This window comes from Nothoprocta perdicaria, unplaced genomic scaffold (assembly GCF_003342845.1).
Source record: "Nothoprocta perdicaria isolate Ctin4 unplaced genomic scaffold, notPer1 scaffold_54, whole genome shotgun sequence".
Lineage (NCBI taxonomy): Eukaryota > Metazoa > Chordata > Aves > Tinamiformes > Tinamidae > Nothoprocta > Nothoprocta perdicaria.
This window is the reverse complement of record NW_020455799.1, coordinates 951,849-962,899: the sequence shown is the minus strand read 5'-3', so window position 1 is coordinate 962,899 and position 11,051 is coordinate 951,849.

Below are 11,051 nucleotides of genomic sequence, written 5' to 3'. Positions count from 1 at the left end.
CTGATTTAAAAAAAAACCAAAAGCTCCTATTGCATTTAAATTCCACAGTAGTACTTTAGGATTTGCCTRTGGGTTGAGAGCGTTTCTTAGCTTGTAAAAAGCATAATTTCCAGGCTTTTATTTCTACCTTGATGATCTTGTAAGTTTGATACTGTGGCTTGCCCTGTAGTTGTGCCATGTGCAGGGAGGCTGTCTACCTCCTTTTCCAGTAATGTTATTTCTTTACTGCAGCTAAAAAGAAAAGGCTCTTGCTGCTTCTCTGAACCCCTTAAGAGTTCTCGGTCGTTCTTGCCTTCTCCCATGAATGTCTCTGCTTAAGGAGAGCTGCGCTGCTGCCCTTCATTCCAGAGTGCATGAATCATCCGAACTTTGTGTATTTCTGTACCTATCTATATAAAGCCAATAAGGATGGGGTGGATCCCGTTTTGTTAGGCTTCTGGCCAGCTCCAGAGTATGTAGGGCTTAGTATTCTATAGGCTATAGGCGAATAACAAGGTGTTCTCTTTATGTTTTTATTTTTTAATAAGAGAAGGTGTAGAAGTCAGTTCTTGTCTGTCATTCTCTGGTCTAGTTTTTCTTCACATTAATTGTGTTAACTTTTTCAGTAAGGAAAGCGTGAGTTGGCCTATTAGGGGAGAAAAAAGCCATCTTTCCCCTGCTTTTCTTTGGCCTGCTGTTAGGGAAACATTTTAGGAGCAGTGGCCAAATATCCTTGTGCCTGATGCTACTGGACCATACAGTCTTCCTTGCAAGAGTTAGGAGGGAAGTTCTCACTTGTACTGCAGCTTTGAAGTGAGCTGTCTCCTGGTTCAGACAGATGAGCAGGACAAGAAAGCTGGAAGAGGCTCCCTGGAGGCTTCTACTGCTTCCTGATGTCACTAGGGCTTTTTTTGTTTTCTTTTTCACGTTCTTTCTCTTTTCTCTTTAAAAAGATTAAAGAGGGARTTAAATTGTCTGGAGGCCATGGAAGTGTTTTGACTCTGATGCTTCCAGAAGAAGGTGGTCTTAAAGCTGTGGCTGTTTAGAGCTGGCTTAGTAGCTGTCTCCAGGGAGGAAGGCAGAAGTCATCTGGCACACATTGCTTTGCACAACTTCATAAGAATGAGGAGTTTGTCATATTAAATGAGTCCTGGCATAGCTAATATCCACACAGAGCAGTCATCAATGTTGCTCACTTCCAGTCCCTGCAAATTGCTCAATGATTTCTTCAAGACTTGCTGAGGTAAGGGGTAAGAGTGCCAGGAGAAGGCTTGAAGTGCTGAGGAGACTTAGGATTCCATTAAATATATGAAGTACTAGTGCTAGCTGAGATGTTAATGTGGAGACTGATGTTCTTTGCAAAATGAGGTAGAAGAGTGTCCATATGCTTGCATATACTGCTACCTACAGCAGTGGGTTTATACTCCTTTCAATATGTGGGTCTGAAAAGACTCCAGCTGTGTAGATTGTCTAGATACAGGTGGGTTTTTTGTCCATTGTAGCAGATGGGGTGATATTTCTTAGACAAAATACATCTTCAGATGCATAACTCATGTTAAACTGAAAAGCTTCAATATAAAAGGTACTTGTGTTTATCTTCATGTACTCCTCCTTTCTTTGGAATGGTGTCCCTGTGTTTAAATCAGTGTGTTTAATCTGTTGGATTTAAAATCGTAGAGTGAATTGARACACTTTCTTGAAGCCCTGAGATGAGACCTCATCAACGCAAGTGATTTCACAAATCTTTTGGAAGACCATATTTAGGAATGCTCATAAAAAGCACTATTTCTTCATAAAGTTTCAATTGCCTCAATAGCCTGTCCTCTCATGCCAGTTAAGTGGACTTCCCAAACATTATTTTGCAAAACTTAATGTTTCCTAGTGCTCTTTGCAGAATATGTACTGTTGCTAACCATGGTCAGAGTTGTACTGAGGGTTGGTGCCACTAATGCTTCTTACAGACACTGTGTGCTCAAAATAGTTAAATCATTAATAGAAATAGTTCACTGCAAGAAGATACACTGGTTGCATTTTTTATTATCAGAAGCCTAATGTATACTTCAGAAATAGATAAACATATGGCCTTATTAGATACTAATATTTAATGCTCCTCTTATGGGCATGTGTGAACCCAAGTAAGAAGTTAGTGGACTTTCCTGGCTCAAATTTAAAACATACTGACCAGCTTGAATATAGAAGTATCTATCAAGGTCACCTACAGCCACTTCTGAACTGTAAAAGATGTAGTCTTAGATAGGGGGAAAATGTAGGGAAGATGGGGCCCAAACTCCTCTCAGTGGTGACCAGGACAAGGGGTAAAGGGTGCAAATTGAAACACAGGAAATTTCAYCTCCATATAAGGAAAAAACATGTCYTGTGAGGGTGACAGAGTCCTGGAAGAAGCTGCCCAGGGAGGCTGTGGAGTCTCCTTCTCTGGAGGTCTTCAAAACCCGCCTGGCTGCCACCCTGTGCCCCGTGCTCTGGGTCTCCCTGCTGGAGTAGGGTGGTTGGACTAGATCATCTCTATAGGTCCCTTCCAACCTTAACCGTTCTGTGATTGTGACTCAAGGCCTTTGGCTTTTGAATGACTTTGCTACTTTTTTTTTTTCTTTTCTTTAAATTCAGTTAAGGACGTTCCCTTTTTTGTTCATAGTAGAAATACACATATAAGCATTGCTTTATCCAAGCAAAATGGCAGTGAAAAGCTTTCTTGATTTTACAAATGTTTGCTTTTGATTATTAGTATTTTAAGTTGCAAAGTTTGAGGGCGACTATATGAGAGAAGCGTGTGAAGCGAGAGATAGAAATAYAAGTATCAGTAGTTTTGGGCTTCATTCCCATCTCTGCCACTMGGAAAGCTTCCCAAGAAGGTGGTTTTTCATCAGCCTTACATTAAAAGTGGCCCAAGTCCAGGGTATGAAAACTGGGTGCACTTATTTTAAAGATGAGTGCCTAAGGTTAGGCACATGTTAATAGATGGCCAAGTATTTGARCTTACTGTTTTCTGCAGCTGGGACAATGGACATCTGGTGGTGACACAGCCAGCATCTTAATCAGATCTGTTAACATTTACGARTGTTTCAGAAAAGCCTAAGATTCAAAAATAAAGGATGTTGCAGTTAAAGAGGTTAACATAGTACGTCTGTATACTGATGTTCTTTAGGACAATGAAATACTTGACAATAGCTGCTGAAATCTTTTGTTAGTTATGCTTATGAAATAAACACTACTTCACTAAAAGAAAAAAATCATAAAATTATCAACTGAGTGTCACTGGATAACAGGAAACTAGGAACAGGAAAAGAGTGTATGTATTTCTGCTAAAAATCTGCTATTTTTGCTCATTGCTTCTGTGGAGTAATGGTTGCAGCACTTACAAGTTTGGTACCAATTCAGAGAAATAAAGTAGAAGTGAAATACATTTTATGTAAAGAGCGTAGCCTGATGAAGAAGGGAAATTAACCCTTAGGGAATGAAGGGAAATGAGCAGACACGGCTCCTGTGTCAGTATTAGGCACAGCAGAGGCAGGCCTTTGCTTTTGGTCCATGGAAACATCAGTGACTGCTGAAGCAATGCTGGACCGTCTGACTTGATCACTTTCCTTTTGCATTGTGGAACTAAATTTTTGGTTTGTGCTGAGAGTGAGTGACTTTTATGTTTTATCTGCCTGCTACTATTTTAAGAAAACAGTAAATGGTCAGAAGGATACTTCCGTAACTGTAGGGTATTAGTTGAGATGACTTGACAAACTCCTCCAAAAYTGTGTATGCAATTTGTATGTAATGCTTCCTTTATGCTTTTAAAGACCTTTGTCATTGAACTGAAGCCCATCTCAGAGGATAGAGAGGTATTCTCAGGTTGTTCTCATTCTGAAGAGGGTTTCAGTGAGCACCTTCCTGAGTCATAATCCTTAACATGGGGTGATTATGTGTTCTGTTGAAGACCTACAGCTTTTTGAAATAAGTGTTGCACAAACTCTTCCTCATGAGCTTTATGGAGGAGGCGCCACTCTAACCCCCAGCTTTGGGCCTGCCAGATGTGCAGGTAGAGCTGTTCCTGTGCAGCCCAGGTGCAGCCCAGACCTGAACAGGTGCACGTAGTTGCCATGAACAAGAAAGCACACAACATCTGTTTCTGGGTACGGGGCTTTTAGGGGCTGTTCTGCTGGGAAAGCTGAGCAGTTCTATAAATCTCGTAACCTGCAGGGTCAATAGGGCCTCAAACTTGAATGTTGCAGATCACGGTTTTTGCCTACTGACATACCATAGTAGACTTGCTGCMTAAAGTGGAAAGGTGCGGCACATGATACTGAATAAAATTTTCACAATTCAGTGAAAAAAACCCACAATTAAAGTAACACTGTTTGTAGTTTCTGCTCCTTTTTCTTTGTAATGTATGGCCTGCTTTATGTGACATGAAAAAGGACACGGATATGGAGTAGGTCAGAACATGAGACAGTTACGAGTTTCTGTCTGTTCTAAGGTGCTCTTTCAGTTTAAATCTGYCTTAAGTTTGGCTTAATTTGAAATGTGATAGAATTGTCTTTGTGAAATGGTGGTGCAGACCCTAGAACCTTTCAAAGTATAGGCTTGCACTGGAGTGGATGGAAGGTGCTTGCAGAAAACTGTTAATCAGGAGGCCCAAGAAGCTCAGGTTTTGCCACTTCCAAATCACAAGCTTGAGTCAAATAAAAAGCCAAAAGAACTGCTTCACAGTGAGGTTTGAGTTCAGGCTGGTTTATAGGGCTGCGTTGTACTGAAAACCAGGAGAGTTTACACCTTTTAACAGCAGTCTCTCCCAGGGGTCAGTCCTTGGTCCAGTCCTGTTCAATTTATTCATCGTTGACCTGGATGAAGGCATGGAGTGCTCCTCAGCARGTTTGCTGATGATGTGAAACTGGKAGGACTGGCTCATACCCCTGAGGGCTGCGCTGCCATCCAGAGGGACATGGACAGACTGGACATCTGGGCAGTGAGAAACCTCATGAACTTCAACAAGGGCAAGTGCAGGGTCCTGCACCTGGGGAGGAATAACCTCAGAAACCAGTACAGGCTAGGGACTGACCTGGAGAGCAGCTCCGCAGTGAGGGACCTGGGCGTCATAGTGACCATAGTCATAGTCATGGTCACAAGATGACCATGAGGCAGCAGCATGCCCTGGTGGCCAAGAAAGCTGATGGTGATCCTGCCCCTCAGTTCTGGTAAGGCCGCATCTGGAGTATGGTGTCCAGTTCTGGGCTCCCTAGTACAAGAGGGATGTGGAGCTGCTGGAGAAAGTCCAGCGCAGGGCTACCAGGATGATCAGGGGCCTGGAACATCTGCCATATGAGCAAAGGCTGAGRGAGCTGGGYCTGTTCAGCCTGGAGAAGAGAAGGCTGAGGGGGAACCTGATCAGCGTGTATAAATACCTCAAGGGAGGCAGTGAGGAGGAGGGGGTGGCCTCTTTTCAGTGGTGGACAGGGATAGGACTAGAGGAAGCGGCCACAAACTGAAGCACCAGAAGTTCTACAGGAAATTCGGGAAAAATTTCTTGACAGTGAGAGTGACAGAGCCCTGGAACAGGCTGCCCGGAGAGGTTGTGGGGTCTGCTTCTCTGGAGATCTTCAAAACCTGCTTGGATGCAGCCCTATGCCACATGCTCTAGGTGACCCTATGGGKGCAGGGAAGTGGATTAGATGATCTCTAAAAAACCCTTTTAACCTTAAAGGCTCTGAATGAGAGGATACTGAACCTCTCAGCCATTCTTTTCAAGTGGTCTGTTCTGGATTAGGCTCTGAAATGGTTTCACAGTATCTGTATAAACAAGTTTACTTCAGGTTCACTTCTACCTGAGGCAAACTGTAGCTAATAGGCCTGAAAATATACATGAGAAGAGCAAGACTAGTGGTAGTAGGCTTAGACTTACTTTGTGATAGTCTGCAATCAGCTGGCAATTTGTWTGAGAATATAGGAATCCAGAAGTATGCAATTTGAACTGCAAAATTTCTTCCAAGTCACTGTATATTCCTATATTTCTATTACACTGGCAGTTTTGACTCTGCACTGACAAGATAAGCATGCCTGACTTCAGTGTCAGGAAGGAAAAGAGTCAGTATTTTATGCTTAGATAGAAATTAACCTTTATATACCATGGCTTTCAGAATAATATAAAATATATGAGCTTTCTGTAAAGTTCTGCTGCATGGAAATGAATCCCAGCTGAAGTGAAGCTTTCTGCTTTATTTATAGATTTAGTCACCGTGTTTGAGCTCTCTCTCTGGAAGGGTAGCATGCCATCAGCCATGCAAGAGTAACACTTCCATTGATTGCAGTAGCCTGATGTAGAAAGGAGTAAGGCTGGGAGGAGGAGAGGAAAAACAAAGCCCTTCTCCAGAACTCCTTTTGTAAATACAGCACAAAGCTTTAATATTGCATGTAGAGGGTTTCTTTTCCCCTGAGGTCATATAAAACAATACATTGCATTTTTAAACTCCCTAGGATTATCTCAAACGTGTTGCTGAAAAACATGAAAACATTCCTGAAGCAACTTTAACCTACTCTTTTTTTTTCTTTCTTCTTTTCTACGTAGCCTGCACCAGCAGGTTGTGATGAAGCCAGGACTCGATCTCAGGGCTGTGTTTCTTATTGTTCATTAGTTTTGCAAGACAGAATATGGCTTCAGGCGTTACAGTACTGCTGGTCCATTTTTTGAAGTCACTGTCACTTAATTTTGCTGGATGTGTAATCTTCTTGAACCAGCACAAGTATCATCTAGAAAGGTATTCTAACTGGAGTTGCATAATATTTATTTGCTGATCCAAGTGCCTGTARATGCTCTGTAAGAAATAAAGCATTTTACATATGATTTGTGTGATACTTAATGAGGCACAACTGAAATTATCACTGAGCAGGTCAAAAATAGCACATAACAACCATACAGTAGTACTGAGATAGAGATGAAGGTCAGGAGTTCAAATATCAAGACTGAAGAATTGACTTCTATTCTCTTTATGTAGGCCTTGCTAAAAGCAGGTATCAAGTCCTACTTGGTGCATACACCAAGGCACTTATATTTCCCTTTTTTTGAAAATTCTAGTTAGTGAATTTGATCATTTTCTTCCATTGATATTTACAGCAAAGGTCTTACTGACTTGAGTGGAAACAGGATTTCCTGGGGCGATTAAAACAGCAGGTGCTAGGATTAAGGAATGCCCTTCCCTTCACCCCGAACYGGAAGGTGTAGCCACGGGAGGAACTTATGACATTCACAAAATTGTTGTCAAAACTTCTGTTGTGCCTGGTTTGAAGATAAAAATTGGCTTTGAGAACAGAGCAAAACTCCTTTGGATACAGTACTGATGTGTGCATACTTCATAGAAAACAAATGTCTATGTCTGTGCTTAGGATAAAATGTTTAGGCCACTATCTTTTTGCTGTACACCTCCTAATATCCTTTGTTATTCTTCAGGAAGAATGGATGATTTTACTGCCAGAAGGCTATTTTATGGACTGTCAAACCTAAGCCATGCAATATGTGGGTAACAGCAGAACTGAAATACAGAGTAATGGTCACACTCCATTTTGTTCTCAGAGCTTCTCCTGTCTTTGGGGGACTTTCCCTAAGCGGACATTCCCTAAGACAACAGAAGTGATTCCTGCGTAGCTTTTTTTGGGTCGCATCCTATTGACTCTTGTGACTGCTTTCTGCTGAAGTTCCTGAATCCATTTTATATGAATGGGCCCCACAAAAAGCGGTGCAAAAAGCAGCAGAAAGGTGCCTTTGATTTGTGGGGCTGGCAAGTAGTTACATGTGAATGTGTGTGTGTGTGTATATCTGGACAGCAGTCTTGCATACTAAACAGCACGCAATAAAAAGTAGCCATTATCTCCTGGAACATATGTGTTGCAGGAGTGGGTTGGGCTSGTTTGAAATACAATCTTAGTGGCAGCAGAGTTGCTTTCATTAGTAGGATCAGGGGGATTTGCTCTCAGATTCATATTGGCATTAGTGTGCACAGTCATGATATGTACAGCACAGAAGTATGGACTTCTACTTGACTAAAGATAACAAACAGTAAAATGTAGGAGTTTATTATTGTATATACTACAGTTTGCCATTATTTGTCATTTCTACCTTGCCCCACCTTTATTAAGCGTTACCTCAGCTCTACAGATTGAACCTTCTTGTATGTGCTGATATAAAAWGAATTCAAACACTTGCGACACGCACCCTACATCAGAACAAGTGAGGTTCTGCATGACCACAGTAACTGCTGCAAACCTCTGTGTGTGCCACAAAGAATTACTTGTGCAGCCGTCCCACACTCGTCATCAGTGCGTGAGTTCATGAAAGTCACCTCCTAACTTCTAAAAGTTAYTCCTCTTCCAACAATGTTCTTTAGTTTAGGAAACGTGGACAGCCACCTTAATGACCTGGTCGTCAGCAGCTTGAGAAAGATTATTGCCTTTGTATTTCACGTAGCACATTTGTGTATAACCAAAACAATCTAAAAAGAAACCACAAATTGTAAAATCCTGACCACATAATTTTTAAGTTAATAGGAAACACAAAACCTTTAAGTTTAGTGAAGTAGCTTTCCAGGTGTCCCTGTTTTTGTAATAAAAAGTTACTATTTATTAAAAAAAAATATATAAAAAGACAGTATTGTATTGAGTTAAAAGCTCAAGAACAGGTAAGTTCTGTTCTCTGCTGTACGTAAGAACCAATTCCTCCTTTTTTTTTTTTTTTTTTGTCACAGGTCTTTTACTCATGGCCATGTAGGACTGAGTCTGTTTTGTAAAGGTAGAGAACAGATAAAAGTAAGTTTAGTTGAATTTTACTGCCTGACAATCCCAGCAGCTTTCAGAGCTAATGGATAAATTAACTATTTCAAAATAAATAAAAATAAGAACATGAAGGCAGTTAGCTTTCATTTTTCCCTGTGCAGAAGGGCATTGACCCAGTTTTGAACAATGAACATAATTTATCAGTATAATTTTTTCATCAGAAATTCAGCATCTTTTTCAAGGTAAAAACATCATGCATTGAGAGTGCAGCTTGCTGTATTTTATGGCTGAAACAAAGTACTTGTGGGGGAGGGATTTTTGGAAATAAGATCAGGCATATCGTGATGTATATGTTCCAGATATTTTTCCACTTGCAAAATGGAAAGTCGGTGTTTATGAATGCTGATGTGTATTTTAATGGTTTGGCCAGTGTCCTTTCCTGGGGCGAATCGGAGCACCATGCGCTCGCTTTCTGCAGCTCTTGGGGATTTAGCTCAGGTGGCCACGTCTGGGCTTTCCCAACCGAGAAGCCTACACCAGCTCTGCTCCTCCCAGGAAGTTCTGCATGGCAAAAACATCACCCTGGAGTTGCTGAAAAACTTTAGGCATCCAGTTTTGTCACAGCAGTGAGACAAGGCTGAGCTCCAAGCCCTGATTCTGGCAGCCCCTGTCAGGGGTTGCTTTAATTTGGGCACCAATGAAGCTGTAGGATTTCTTTCTGTGAAAGATGCTGTGATTTTGTTTTCCTTCCAAACTGGCATAGAAACACACTTTTAAAGATTCAAACACTTGCTTTGTGACAGCAGTAACTGCAAGCAGCTCTCCCGAACGATAGCACAAAGTTTGCTGTCACCCCTGCATTAGGGCCCTTGCAGAAGCAGGGTGACCTGCTGTCCCCCAGGCCGCTCTGAAGCTCCCCAGGCAAGTGATGGGCAGCACATTCACAGCAGTCCATCCAGGGCCGGGGACTGAGGCAAAGGATGGAGTAGGTGGCATTTCTTCATAGCTTCAGCCCCAGATTTTGAAGGAAATAATTTAATTATGCTTTTTGAGGCTATTTACAGACAAGGTAGCTCGTGAAACAGTGTGTGTTCCTCAGTTTCTTATCCAAGTGAGCAGAGTTGTGGCAAGTCGCAGCTTAAGGAAGTGTCCAAGTGTCCCCTGGTTTTGTCCAGGTGTGTTGTTGCCCAAGTGAAAYCAGATGATTCTGCACGCGGGGTTTCCTTGTTTATGCAAGTGGCTGCTGGAAACGTTGCCGTTCCCATCACTGCAGCTGTGTTTTTTAGGTCAGGAGGAGCAGGACATTGACACACTTGGCAGTTAAACATGGTGTTGTGGCACAGATGCTTAATCTGGTCTTGCAGAATTCCTAGATTTAAATGGAAAGCACCACTAGCTCTCACATCCAGGAGGATATAATCTTGGCTGTGTCTGCAGAGCTGTGTGTATCAATGTATTTTTAAACAGAGGACTGGGCTCCGGTCCTGAGTGCCCGTGTCCCTTAGACCCCCGTCTCGGCGTGTCCTGTGAACACATGTTCCTCAGAGGAGGTTCTTCAGAAACAGCCTCACCACTACAGGTAGCCTCTGCTTTGAAACTCCTCCTGCGTCCCCACCTATTGACTAAAGACGGTGACAACTTTCTTCTGAGGGGAATTTAGGGATAAAATTGGTGATGGTAAGGAAAAAAAGGCCACTTGATCACTGTATGAAGTCAGTGTTGATTTTATGAAGTCAGTGATAAAGGGCCTGTGCAAGAAAAGCCTTGTGGCATGAAGTGGAGGGATGTCTAGTAGACTAGTTTTTGTAGGGAAGAGGTGGGAGGCTGTCCTCCTGAGGTCGAAGTATGAGACATTCCCCTCAGACATGCTCTGGATAAGGCAACGGTTTGAGACTGTGATGTTTCCTGTGGCCAGAAGAGGTAGCGGAAAAACTGAATTGCAGACGCGGACGGCGAGCGCGGGGCTGGAGCCGCTCTGTCAAGTGCGGCTGCGGCTGCCCGGCACCCGCGTGGCAGGAGCTGAGCGCGCGGCCCTCGTGTCCCCGCAGCTCCTGCTCCCGGCACAGGCCCAAACCCCGCTGGGGTGAAATCCAGGAGCGAGGCCCGGGTAGAGCCTCCCTCCCTGCCCCTGTGCCCTTTCCACAGCACCACGTCCAGGTGTGAGCAAGGCAGCTCCTTCTTCCTGTAAGGCTGGGGTGGTGGTTGCCCCAATTACCTTAACAGTAGGTGCAAGAAACATTAAGAAACATTAAAGACTTAAAAAAAAAAAAAACTGAAGGCTGCATCACTCAAATCCAAATTAAGCC